We start from the raw sequence: 14,101 nt of genomic DNA, 5'->3' as shown, positions 1-14,101 counted from the left end.
TTAAGTCAAAGATCTGACAAAACGGTTGTAAAAACATACATCAAAAGACATAACAGAACAATAATGACAGAAAAGACAAATGATGAAACAACAAAGAAGATGGAACACAAAATGATGTCAAACGGCTGCAGAAAATAAATGAATCCAAAACTAAAATATGGAACAAGATGAAATGTCATCAAATATGAGTGAGAAATATAAGGCAAGAAAGCACACAAAAGACTTTTTAAAATTGGAACTGACAGGACAAACCTACTTCAAAGCTCTGGTTTTTATTTATGTAGTATGTATTTATTTTGGAGGGTTAATTCAGTGTGTGAATCCAAATAGAGACGATGAGTCCAATCTGAGGCAGCACTCTGAGAAAACACATGGGGCTGCTTCTTACTTTGATATACTTTTGAGTACATTTGAGTGTGTACTTTGACTTTTACTGCAGTAGTTGAACCAGTACTTCTATAGTCCTGTGTACTTTTACTGCAGTAGTTGAAGCAGTACTTCTATAGTCCTGTGTACTTTTACTGCAGTAGTTGAACCAGTACTTCTATAGTCCTGTGTACTTTTACTGCAGTAGTTGAACCAGTACTTCTATAGTCCTGTGTACTTTTACTGCAGTAGTTGAAGCAGTACTTCTATAATCCTGTGTACTTTTACTGCAGTAGTTGAACCAGTACTTCTATAGTCCTGTGTACTTTTACTGCAGTAGTTGAAGCAGTACTTCTATAGTCCTGTGTACTTTTACTGCAGTAGTTGAAGCAGTACTTCTATAATCCTGTGTACTTTTACTGCAGGAGTTGAAGCAGTACTTCTATAATCCTGTGTACTTTTACTGCAGGAGTTGAAGCAGTACTTCTATAATCCTGTGTACTTTTACTTTTACTGCAGTAGTTGAAGCAGTACTTCTATAATCCTGTACTTCCACTCGTGTACTAAATGAAGTGGTGGTGTGTTCACGGTCAGCTCAGAATAACCGAACTCTGTTGGACTCTAAATCTTTGTGCTGAATTGAACACTCGCTGGCGTTTTTTTTGTTTTGTTTTGTTTTGTTTTTTGGACTATTGGCTTTTTTTTTTTTTGGACTGTTCACTGTTTTTTTGGACTATTGGCTTTTTTTTTTGGAGCTGTTCACTGTTTTTTTGGACTATTGGCTTTTTTTTTTTTTTTGGACTGTTTGCTGTTTTTTTGGACTATTGGCTGTTTTTTTTTTTTTTTTTGTCTGTTGGCTGTTTTGTTTTTGGGACTGTTCGCTGTTTTTTTTTTTTTTTTTTTTTGGACTGTTCACTGTTTTCTTTTTGGACTGTTTGCTGTTTTTTTTTGGGTTTTTTTTGTTTTTTTTTGGACTATTGGCTGGGGTTTTTTTTGGTTTTTTTTGGGCTGTTCGCTGTTTTTTTTTTTTTGGACTGTTCGCTGTTTTTTTTTTTTGGACTGTTCGCTGTTTTCTTTTTGGACTGTTTGCTGTTTTTTTTTTTTTTGTTTGTTTTTTTTTGGGCTGCTCGCTGTTTTGTTTTTTTTTTTTTTTTTTTGGGTTTTTGCCGTTTTTTTTTTTTTTGGGGGGGCTGTTGGCTGTTTTTTTTTTTTTGTTTTTTTGGACTGTTGGCTGTTTGTTTTATTGGACTATTGGCTATGTTTTTTTTTTTCTTTGGACTGTTTGCTGTTTTTTTGTTTTTTGGACTATTGGCTGTTTTTTTTCTATTACACTATTGGCTGTTTTTTTTTTTTTTTTTGGGCTGTTCGCTGTTTTGTTTTTTTTTGACTGTTCGCTGTTTTTTTTTTTTGTTTGTTTTTTTGGACTGTTCGCTGTTTCTTTTTGGACTGTTTGCTGTTTTTTTTTTTTTTTGTTTTTTGGACTATTGGCTGGTTTTTTTTGTATTTTTTTTTGGGCTGTTCGCTGTTTTTTTTTTTTTTTTTTGGAATGTTCGCTGTTTTTTTTTTTTTTTTTTTTGGACTGTTTGCTGTTTTTTTTTTTGTTTGTTTTTTTTTGGACTGCTCGCTGTTTTTTTTTTTTTTTTTTGGGCTGTTTGCTGTTTTTTTTTTTTTTTTGGGGCTGTTTGCTGTTTTTTTTTTTTTTTTGGACTGTTCGCTGTTTTTTTTTTTTTGGACTGTTCGCTGTTTTTTTTTTTTTTTGGGTTGTTCGCTGTTTTTTTTTTTTTTTTTGGACTGTTCGCTGTTTTTGTTTTTGTTTTTTTTTGGACTGTTGCTGTTTTTTTTTTTTTTTTTGGCTGTTTGTTTTTTTTTTTTTTTTTTTTGGGCTGTTGGATGTTTTTTTTTTGGTTTTTTTTTGGGCTGTTCGCTGTTTTTTTTTTTTTTGTTTGTTTTTTTTGGACTGTTGCTGTTTTTTGTTTTTTTTTGGGACTGTGCTGGGTTTTTTGTTGTTTTTTTTTTGGGCTGTTTGCTGTTTTTTTTTTTTTTTTTATTTTGGGCTGTTGGATGTTTTTTTTGTTTGTTTGTTTTTTTTTGGACTGCTCGCTGTTTTTTTTTTTTTTTTTGGGCTGTTTGCTGTTTTTTTTTTTTGGGGGGTTGTTTTTTTTTTTTTTTTTTTTTTTTGGATTTTTTGTTTTTTTTTTTTTTTTTGGACTGTTCGCTGTTTTTTTTTTTTTTTTTGGGTTGTTCGCTGTTTTTTTTTTTTTTTTTTGGACTGTTCGCTGTTTTTGTTTTGTTTTTTTTGGGCTGTTGCTGTTTTTTTTTTTTTTTTTGGTCTGTTTGCTGTTTTTTTTTTTTTTTTTTTTGGGCTGTTGGATGTTTTTTTTTTTGTTTTTTTTTTGGGCTGTTCGCTGTTTTTTTTTTTTTGTTTGTTTGTTTTGGACTGTTGCTGTTTTTTGTTTTTTTTTGGGACTGTTGCTGGTTTTTTTTTTTTTTTTTTTTTTTGTTTTTTTTTTTTTTTTTTTTTTTTTGGGCTGTTGGAGTTTTTTTTTTTTTGTTTGTTTTTTTTTGGACTGCTCGCTGTTTTTTTTTTTTTTTTTTTGGGCTGTTTGCTGTTTTTTTTTTTTTTTTTTTTGGGCTGTTTGCTGTTGTTTTTTTTTTTTTTGGACTGTTTGCTGTTTTTTTTTTTTGGTCTGTTCGCTGTTTTTTTTTTTTTTTTTTTGGGTTGTTTGCTGTTTTTTTTGTTTTTTTTTTGGACTGTTCGCTGTTTTTGTTTTTGTTTTTTTTGGACTGTTGCTGTTTTTTTTTTTTTTTTTGGACTGTTCGCTGTTTTTTGTTTTTGTTTTTTTTGGACTGTTGCTGTTTTTTTTTTTTTTTTTTTTTTTTGTTTTTTTTTTTTTTTTTTTTGTGGCTGTTGGATGTTTTTTTTTTTGGTTTTTTTTTTGGGCTGTTCGCTGTTTTGTTTTTTTTTGGACTGTTTGCTGTTTTTTGTTTTTTTTTTTTTTTTTGGACTGTTGCTGTTTTTTTTTTTTTTTTTTTGGACTGTTGCTGTTTTTTTTTTTTTTTTTTTTGGGCTGTTTGCTGTTTTTTTTTTTTTTATTTTGGGCTGTTGGATGTTTTTTTTTTTGTTTTTTGTTTTTGGGCTGTTCGCTGTTTTTTTTTTTTGGACTGTTCGCTGTTTTTTTATTTTTTTGGCTGTTGGATGTTTTTTTTTTTGGTTTTTTTTTTTGGGCTGTTCGCTGTTTGTTTTTTTTTTTTGGACTGTTTTGCTGTTTTTTGTTTTTGTTTTTGTTTTTTTTTGGACTGTTGCTGTTTTTTTTTTTTTTTTTTTTTTTTTGGACTGCTGTTTTTTTTTTTTTTTTTGGGCTGTTTGCTGTTTTTTTATTTTTATTTTGGGCTTTGGATGTTTTTTTTTTGTTTTTGTTTTTTGGGCTGTTCGCTGTTTTGTTTTTTTTTGGGCTGTTCGCTGTTTTGTTTTTTTTTGGACTGTTTGCTGTTTTTTGTTTTTGTTTTTGTTTTTTTTTGGACTGTTGCTGTTTTTTATTTTTATTTTGGGCTGTTGGATGTTTTTTTTTTTTTTTTTTGGGGCTGCTCGCTGTTGATGTGTGGAAGTGGTCTCGAGGCCTCCGGAGCAGGACTCACCGCGGTCTGGACGCGCACTGGCTGCGCGCGCTGACAATCACGGAGATTACGTTACGTCAGCGCGCCGCGGCCTGTGATTGGCCGGTGTGCGTGCATAATCTCACCGCCGAGCAGCAGAGGTTTCGTTCACCATGTTGGATCCACAGCTCTTCTAGCCCAGTCCTCATGAACGCCGCTCGGATCATGCCAGTGTCACCGGACCGTCGCGGGGCCCAAGTGTGGACGGGTAAAAGCCGGGCGCGTGCACGTCCCGCAGACGGCGGAGTGTCGCGGAGGCCGCGGGAAGGGAAGTCTTGGAGCGGGTTGTTTTGGTGTGAAGTGTGAGCGGCTTTAGCCGGAGCTACATCTGTCAGCTCGGCCGCTTTTGTCGCTTTCCATCCGCAGAACCGGGACGGAACTCGGCCCTCCGCTCGCTCCGGGCTCGTGCGGTACTTTCCCGGGGGTGCGCGCATGACCGGCAGGGGGCCGTGTGAACCAGCCCCCCCAAAAGGGAGTCGATGGGGAGCAGAAGTTGTCCGCCAGCATTCCTCCTGTGTGTTTGTGCGTCATGGCCCAGGCTTCGTCACTGTCAAACAATGATGGGGTTTTTGTGGAGCGCGCGGCTCTGTGGGGGGGGGTTCTAATACTATGTGAGTGAGTGCGGCGGGTGTCCGAGGCCTTGGCCTGTCTGTCTGTCTGCCTGTCTGTCTGTCTGCTGTTCTGGGGCCTGGCTCAGGATCCACCTCCTCTGCACCGGATCAGCGGCGGTAATTCCCCTCAGATTAACCCTGTTTACGCGTTCGTCCTGGCGCGCATCTGATGGACCTGCGCTGAACGCACCTCTGTGAGGACACTTCCACAGTGGCACACTGGGACACTGGGAAACATGAACGCGCCTGTGCCCATGTGACAGGCTTTAGATCACACTGTTCTGTCCACAGGGGAAGCTGCAGTTCACCAGGAGGGAGGGGGCGCCACCTCTGTCATGAGGGACATCTAGGGCCACCCAGGGCTTTTCATTTACTGAGGGGGGCGCGGGTCTTTTCTATTGGCTCTCTTTTGGTTTGTCGGTAGTGTCAGTGCTCCCGGACCGGGGCCGGCCTCCTGCTGTGCTTTCCGTCATCGGCCCGGTCCAGACTATAGAGGCCTGATGGTGTTCGAGGAGCACCCACAGTAGTTCACAGGAAGTGGGTCATCCTTCAGCACGATGACAAAGAGGCACACCGGAGCGCCTGCTGGCCCTGCCACCCACTAACTGATGAGGGATCATTCAAGGCCCAGCCTGTTTTCTATGTTTGCCTAAGTTTGCAGCCATAACCATCCCTTAAAGCTGCTGTACTCAGCCTTAAGCATCCCTTAAAGCTGCTGTACACAGCCTTAACCACCCCTTAAAGCTGCTGTACTCAGCCTTAAGCATCCCTTAAAGCTGCTGTACACAGCCTTAACCACCCCTTAAAGCTGCTGTACACAGCCTTAACCCCCTTAAAGCTGCTGTACTCAGCCTTAAGCATCCCTTAAAGCTGCTGTACACAGCCTTAACCACCCCTTAAAGCTGCTGTACTCAGCCTTAAGCATCCCTTAAAGCTGCTGTACTCAGCCTTAACCATCCCTTAAAGCGGCTGTACTCAGAGGCACTGCCCTCTCATTGAATGGCTCTTTGCGGAACAACAGCTACAAATGCAACAAAAATGATGGCTGCTTACAACGGCGGCTCCTCAGCGGTGGCTGCCCATCACCCGCACCACCACCACCAGCTCCAGCACCTGCCGCCCCCCACATCCATCACCACCACCACGCGGCGGGTCAGCATCACCCTGCAGCATCCGGGCAACGCCGCCGCCGCCGTGCACGCGGTGCAGCAGCACACTTCCACGGCGGCGGCCGCGGCGGTCATGCTCAACCCGGGCCAGCAGCAGCCCTACTTCCCCTCTCCAGCCCCCGGACAGGCCCCCCCCGCGGCGGCTGCGGCTCCCGCCCAGGTCCAAGCCGCCGCCGCCGCCGCAGTCAAAGCCCACCACCACCACCACCACCACCAGCAGCAGCGCAGCATCAGCACCACCACCTCCGCCGCAGCTGGACATAGCCGGACCGGCCCATCGGATACGGAGCCTTCGGGTTGTGTGGTGAGTGTGTTCTCAGATGTAGTTCAGGTCACTACCACCTTCCACAGCTGTTGACATTAAAACTGAAGAGGAAACCTGCGAATATGTGCAGAAGGAAACAGAGTAGAAGGAAGTGTTGAGCTCAAACCAAACCCTGGCACTTGGAACAACTTTACAGATTAGAATACTTTTTATTTTGGCTTTAAGTTTTATTACTTTCTCATTTTGTTTTCATTTAGAGGAGTTTGCCTGTCCTTTGCTTTTCGTACACCACAAAACTTTGAAAACAGTGTTAGAAAACTGAAGTGGGACCCCTGCCACAAACACAGGTGTTTATTTAGATCTGAACAGTCTCAACAAATCATGATGAGCTCTTAGTGTCCCATAAATGACCCCATACACATGATGAATGCCTGCATGTGTGTCTGAGCTCAGCTGGGTTCTAAACTCAAAATATACCATCATTTAGTGAACAGTTACTGCCAACTCATTACACATGTTTCCTCCAACTGTCCTGGACTTCTACTAAACTGTACTGGTCCCTGGAAGAAAGTTCAAAATAGAAAAACAAGTGAATCAATTCTAGTCATATGGCATTTTATACATCCATATTTTTAGTGCGAGGAGTTCTTGCAAAAGGCCTGATGATATCAAAGTCCGTTTTTTTAGTCCCAGCCTAGAAGAGGGCGGCTTTGGATCAGAAGGTAGAGCAGGTCGTCCACAAACTAGAAGGTTTTGATCCATGTCAGAGTATCCGTGGGCAACGCACCGAAGCCCAGTCGCCCACAGAGGCTGCTCCACTGGTGCACGTGGACTGATGGAGTTTCAGATGGAGTTTTAGTCTTAGACTTTTTCAGGTGTTACGGGGAAAGCCTGTATATTTATCGGAGCTGAAAAATGCATGCAAATGAGTGACTGGCCTTCAGTACGATTCACAAAACCGTGGTTTATTAAAGGCTCCATATTGTGTAAAGCTGTTCTTTTTGTACAACGTGAATCCTTAACATTGGAGGGAAACGGTCAGTGCAGTGTCCTTCTGTTTCATTTAAGAGTGCGTCGCATTGTTCGTTGTAGTATTAGTTTAATTCTGTTTTTTGAAATAGTATTGTTTATTTCAGATACAAAACACGTATCAGCGTAAAATAAAAGAAATAGTTTTCAAATTCCAGAGTTGGCATCAGATGTGAGTTATAGCACATTTCATAAGTGTGTAGCAAAAGAAGGTGGTTTAAGTTGTATTAAGAGCCTGTGCATGTGTTGTGTGGTAGGTGTTAGTTATTAATATAGCTGCAAGATGCAGTAATGTGGTAAAGCACAACAAGGGCACCTGGCAGAGATTAGCCGAACGGAAGAAAAAAGGAGGAAAGCGAAGACAGAAGGTAAAATAAAAGAATAAAAGGAAGAAACAAATTACTGTTTGCTTGGATGGGTTGAGTCGATTCACTATTAGGAATGGTTTTCTATGAATATAGTAGAGGCATGCCATGGTCAGAAATGTATTTTTTCTTTTTTTTGGACAATATAAACAACAGGGAATGTGGTCCACATTTTCCTGTTCACACATGACAACTGCAGTGTGTCCATTATTTACATCGACTGTAGCAGCCTATGTCGTCCTGAGTTTCAAAAACTGATCAAAACCTTTTTTTTGCGCTCACATAACTAACACATTTCGTCAGACTCTGTGTGTGGAGTTCAGAATCCAGAGCCCCAGCTCACAGAAGCATCACAGTCCTTCACCATATGAAGTTGTCATTTTGTCAGGCATTTCTTCAACATGTTCCACAAACTCTGTAGGTAAACACAGACTGGAACTAAACGTAGAACTGAGCAGCCTCAGGACCTACAGCAGCTTCATACTTTGAACCCATAGTGCAACCTGAGAGTTACGCTCTCTGTAAACTGTATACATGTGAACACATTAGTTAGTGCCAAATGGCCTAATGAGCAGGTTAGATGACCATGTAATCTGATATGAGTTAATGCCAGCGTTAGCAAATGTACATATGTTATGCTAATAGCACAAGTATTATTGTGATTGTGTGGTGGTAAACTTCATGACAGAATCCTCCTATGGTCTTCTTAGTGCAAAAGCTCAACCACAAACTTACAGTATCCAGTAGTACTCTGAAGCAAGGATGACCATATTTGGACAAAAGGGTGGAGCTGGGGAATTGTGAGAGGTGATAGCTGCACTAATGCACTGAAGCTGCTACTTACTCTGCAAGAACAGGAAAATGTGATCTGCCTCCCAGGGCTTGTTCTTGAAACACCGTCCGGGCTGAACTGTTTTTTCATGCTGTGTCACAGAACTCGTGATTGGTCAGAAATTTGAAGTGGGCGTGGTTAATGCGGAAAAGCGGAGGACCTCCCAGGAGTTTGGATCTTGAGTTTCTCATGAAGTATGAAATGTCCTTATGTGAATAATCTTTATTCTAGTTCTTGCCGTCTTGAGAAGATGAACAAATGTCTGTGCTTTTGCGTAGGTTGTAGCGGGCTTAGAGGGTTCCTCTGGTGAATTTTCATCGCTAGCTATTTCAGAAGATCACGTATAATACTAGCGGTTCTGTCGGGTAACTTACATTATAGCCTGTTATCAAGTATGAGTGAATACTGAGTCAGTCATGGTAAGACATGTTTCCTCCTTCATGGGCTGTTCCAGTACTGGTACTGACGACATTCATTGTTTTGAATCTGAGATGGACTGGTCCCTGAGCCTGTACAGCAGACACCCTCTAAGGTCAGGTCTTTGGTACTCTAACCAGAGATGACCACAGAGGAGTCAAAGAAACAGGCATTTAACATGTGATGTCCTCATCTAGGAGCTGTCATTTTAAGTAGATGTCAGTTAAATATGACGAGTGGAACATCTGCTTCATCTGTCTGTTATGGCAGGATTTTATCTTCTGTCAAATGAGTGTTTGGATAAACCTCTGATTGCCTTTTTTTTTCTCATTTATTTTTATTGACCTTCAGTATCAGACATTCCTATTCGGCACATCATATGTATATATCATCATCTGTTGTCTGCTCTAAATGCCAGAATAATATTTTGTTTTATGTCAGATAACCAAAAAAGAGGAAAAACTATGCACAAGTAGGAAGCGATCTTTCCATACGACACAATCCCTGATTTGTGAAAAAAAAAATCAGGCCTATAGGGTGTCACATAGCTGACCCAGTTTTCCCAGTATGAAGCAGATTTCTCCAATTTGTGATTAACAAATGCTGTTTTCTTTTCCACATCATAAATGTCTACTGTGATTTCCATCCATCCGTTTAAAGTTGAGCTGTCCTGTGATAGTCATTTCCCGGTGATAGTCTTTTTTCAGGCTACCAGCAAAATATTCAAATGTTTATCAGTTTTTGGCCATTCCTGAGGTATGTGTCTGAAGAACATAGTCTTACTCTCCAGGGGTATTTTGCATTTAAACTTATCCTGTAGGGCATTGTATCTGTCTCCAACTATCCTTCATGACAGGGCAGTCCCAGAAAACATGGTCTGATTTCCTTTTTAATTCAACTCAACCTGGCATAATGTGTTGATATGGGATGGAGATGGGAAGTGTCGCACAGTTTTCGACTAAGCACACACAAGCTGGGTCACACATTTGATGGCTTTAACCCGAACAGCTTCAGTCTGAGGTGTGTCCTCAGTCACAGCTCCTCTGCTCTGCCTCCTCAGTCCTCCAGTTTTGGTCCATAGTTGTCAGCATGTATTTGTAGAGAATTGCGACATCCTTCAGACGCTGCACCACAATCAATTTCTGGGTCACCATCAAACATCAGGGAGTCAAGGAGGTAAAAGTGGGGAATTAAAAAAGCCAACATTTACACCGTATTTGCCCAAAGGGGGGCGGTTTCAGACGTCCTGGATGTCAGAAGTCCTGCACCGCAAACTGCTTCAATGAGATTAAACAATTCACTTCCTGTTTCCCATGTGGGTGTGGTCAGAAGGGTTCAGAGCATTGTGCGGGTGGATCAAAGTCGATTAATAATAATAGAATAATGTTTTTAATCCTAGGTGCTAATATGATTTAATGAATATTAATATTATTCCCTCTTGTTTTTACCTCCTTTAGATGGGATTTCTGACTCCTTTTGTCCTGACAGTTGAAGAAACCAGACACTTATTAGTAATTTAAACCTTTCTTAAAAGATCCAAGAAGAAAATGTCAATATGAAGACAAAATAAACACCTTCAGTTCCTCATTTTGTGATTTAGTCCTTATTTTGCTCCATCAGTTCTTTAGTGTTAAAACAGACACGCATAAACAGTGGATCATTTCTCAAATCCAGAGGTAAAACATGAAAAACAATTATGATGAGAAAATATTTACTCAATATTAATAATAGAAAAATGAGCAGGATCTTCTCTTGGTTTTCATAGGGTTTAAGAGCACAAGTGGAGCTAGAAAACATAATGTTTTCCTATAAAATTATATATTGTCACATCATTTTAACAATCATCCCTACCAAATGTGTGCTAAAAAAGAAGCCATTAGCTCTAGGAGTTATTTTTGAAAGTCTCCACTGAATTGTAGAGTCAGGAGAACCCTGCAGGAGGAAAAGGAAGGAGCACAAAACCTTGAAACATTTTAAAATGTGTTTTTGTGACATTGTCAAGATAAATCCTGAAGACAGAAGAAATGTATATTATGACAAGTATTGTTCCTTTGATTCAAAACTATGTCCCTGTTCAGTTGTTTTGTCATTCAGGCCAGTTGGAATGAATGGGATGTGGTCCAGCTCTAGTCTCCTACAGAGGAGGAACCATGACAGACTGATCCAGTACAGGAAGTGACTAGAGCACTAGTGTCTTTTCTGAACCGTCTCCGCTTTTAGAACAGGTCTGAGTCAGCCTTCCACTCTGGCAGGTACAGTCTTATGAATGGGGGAGTATTTTTTCCTTTTTTTTTTTTTTTTTTAAACCTCTATTAGCTGTATGCAAAACACAGCCCCGCTGGTGTCACAGAGGAGCTGCTATTATGGGATACCACCCACGGAACTTCTTAGAATCCTTGGGTCCATCATCGTCGGATGTCGGCGTATTTCCATCCACAGGTGTTCACCAGGACACTTTTATCTCCTGGCTGAATGCAGCAGAAAGGTTTTCTTCACAGGCCGGTGACGTGGTTATTTTGAACATATTAGCTACTGGGTTGTCGGATCAGAACCGGTGTCTGAACAGTGTTTCCGGTTTGCGTCTGCGTGGACTCGGTGGAGGTAAACCTGTTGTTTTTGCTGTTGAAAACACAGCAGTCGGCCTTCGTTTTCCTCCTGGTATTCTGTGTAAATAATCCGCCTGCAGTGGTACTGTATTAGTTTAGATACATTTAAGGTAAATCCACATATTTAAAGCCCCATGGGGTCAGGATGAATGATGTTTGAAGGTTTGATTAAGGGCTTGTGTTATTTGTAGGCTTTGTTCCTGCACACTGTTTTATTCCAGTTTTGTTTTTGTTTTTTTAATTACAAGGCCAAAACTAACTTGTCGTTAGGCCCCTGTCCCCCTGACTAACACAGAGTTCAGTGAGATAAACATGTCTGGAATGGACACCGAGCTGAAATGACCTTTGAGAGTGTGAGACTTTAACTGGAGAAGCAGAGATTAGTTTTAAATTCGTTGATTTCGGGTTTGAACAAAAACTGTGCTGAATGGAGAAGGGTAACTGATGGACAGTGTGTGAGTGACCATCAACTGTAATGGTTTGTTTTGTTTGTGTTATCCTTTTAAAGTTGAAAGCTTTTTTCTGGCTTGGTCGACTTTTTAGTTAGTTTTAAATATATGGACCTGTTTTATTGATCGGACACAGTTGTATATGTTCTTTCAGCACATCTGTCCATGTTCCAACCTCTGACACAAAATAAATCATATTTAACATCGCAAATAACCTTCTGATGTCCTTCACATCTAAACTTATGAGTAATGTAAAGTTGAGCTTGACAAAAATAGTGATTTGATTTATATCGTGATACACATTGGATATCGTCTGATATGAAAATATATCGTGATATAATTTTTTTTTCACATATCGCCCAGCTCTGTTTATATTCAACTGGACAAAAATGCTCCAATTTGTTCCTATTTTCCTGACTTTAAATACATAAGACTGCATTTGTTTGACACTGACAAGAAAATGAGTGATTATGTTGATATTCATGTGTTTATCCAGTGAACAGTGTTGTTGAGTGTCCAAGTTTCATCAGGACACTCATCACACTGGTTACCTTCTGTAATTATACTGCATGTTCTAATACAGTTATATTAATCCATTTAGAAAAGTGCAGTATTTTTGCCATACTGCTCAGCTGTAGTTACACACAGGGGGTGATTTGTTGGGGGTGATGGGGAGATCAACCTCTCCCTCTGGTTTTACATCCCTACTTCTGCTCAAGGAATTTCATCCTTTGGGGACCGGGGGGGGGGACAAACGACAGCCCACCAGTGTAAATAACAGCAGGTTGTGTCAGTTTTCTTCCACCTGTATCCTTCATTACTGGCACTAACGTCACCTGAACCCAACGGCACAGTCCTCAGAATTCATGAACGTCCCCATAGCACTGGGGCATCGTAAGGGGGGGTAAACGGGCAAATTCCTGGGGCCCAGCATTTGTGTGTCCAGTGGATACAGGGTAGAAGTTGTCAGAATTTCATGTAAGATCCGTGTTTAACAGAGGAATAGAACCAGGAGTTGGATGTTGAAAGTATGGAAAGTTTCACTTTCGTTTTATGCCAGCGTTAGTTATGGACCGCACCCCCACATATACCCCCCCCCCCCCTTAAAAAAACAACCCACACCTCCCTTTGTTTTGTTTTTTTGACAAATTGCACCCTGGTTACACAGTACATAATGTCAAGTCCTACTTATGTATATAAACACATGTATGTATGGAAAATGCTAATGAATTCCATATTCACCATATCATGCTTCTACTTTTAATACTTTGTACTTTGGTCCAAAGTATTTATAGACACAGTCCAGTTTCTGTGCAAGAAAATGTATTGTATTGCCCACACATCTGGCCCCTGGTGTGGAAATAAATTATTATTAAATCAGGTCAAATATGGAAGTGCTGGATGACTGAAAATGGGAGAACATGTGAAAACAAATAGTGTTCCAAGCAAACTATCAAAATGTTTAATAATGAATATTAAATGAGGAGAAGTAGGTGTCTTGTATTAAAGCAGTAAAGATACTTGTATTTATAATGGGCTTTTCAATATGTAGTTAAAGAATTTATGGTAAAATTGAGCAAACAGTATGTTTAACTAGAAAACAAACAGTAAAACAGAAATTTCATAGTTTTTTCAAAGGAATCCCACGTTTTGGAGTCCCTGATCCTTTAAGGTGCAGTCCCCTTAAAGGCCTTTAGCACTTGAGCTAAATGAAGGGTTGTACAGTGGTTTTCAACAAAATGAATCCTTCAGGGGAAATATTTCACAGTGCAGTGACTGGTTTCCAGTTTGACTGGGTACTGTTGGAGCCTGTGGGCTTACGGCAGTGGAGTCCAGTGCTCGGTGAGTCCTTGGTTCTTAGGCCGCTGCCATCTGTTTGGCAGGACTGATCCTATTTGGGGGGTTTACTGGAGGTGCTGGTGAGTCGAAGGGCCGAATGCTCTTACTGACTTACATCGTGCCACGTTCCTCACGAGGCTCTGATCTCTGTGGCTGCTGCTCTGAAACATCCTGCTCTAACTGGTGAGAGGCTGCAGCTCCACCAGCAGACACGTTTAGGGATGACCGTGTATTCTTTGTTCTTAATCCTCCTCAGTCATTTAGCTTGTCACACTACATCCGCTTTCTCTCGGAGCTCTCAGTCCAGTGTGACATTGAAACGGTAGGATCTATTCTCTGTAATATCAACAGCATGTCACTGAAAGAGCCACCATATAAGTGTCTATTACACATTTCATTGCATTCTCACCTCAGGGTACTTGCTTTTTTGTCTTAGAGCATTTGCTCCTAAGTTGAAAAAGTTAGAGGTGAATAAAGAACATTACCATTGTCACACAGT

The 14,101-nt window shown here is 40.5% G+C and overlaps 1 pseudogene; it reads left to right on the top strand.

Annotated features, from left to right (window-relative positions):
- The first annotated feature begins 5,556 nt into the window (after positions 1-5,556).
- LOC115415727 (serine/threonine-protein kinase NLK-like) overlaps positions 5,557-14,101 on the top strand; it is a 45,427-nt pseudogene continuing 36,882 nt past the window's right edge.

The sequence above is a fragment of the Sphaeramia orbicularis genome, unplaced genomic scaffold (genome assembly GCF_902148855.1).
Source record: "Sphaeramia orbicularis unplaced genomic scaffold, fSphaOr1.1, whole genome shotgun sequence".
NCBI lineage: Eukaryota > Metazoa > Chordata > Actinopteri > Kurtiformes > Apogonidae > Sphaeramia > Sphaeramia orbicularis.
Note: the sequence above shows the minus strand (reverse complement) of the source record. Positions and strands in the feature narration are given on the sequence as shown.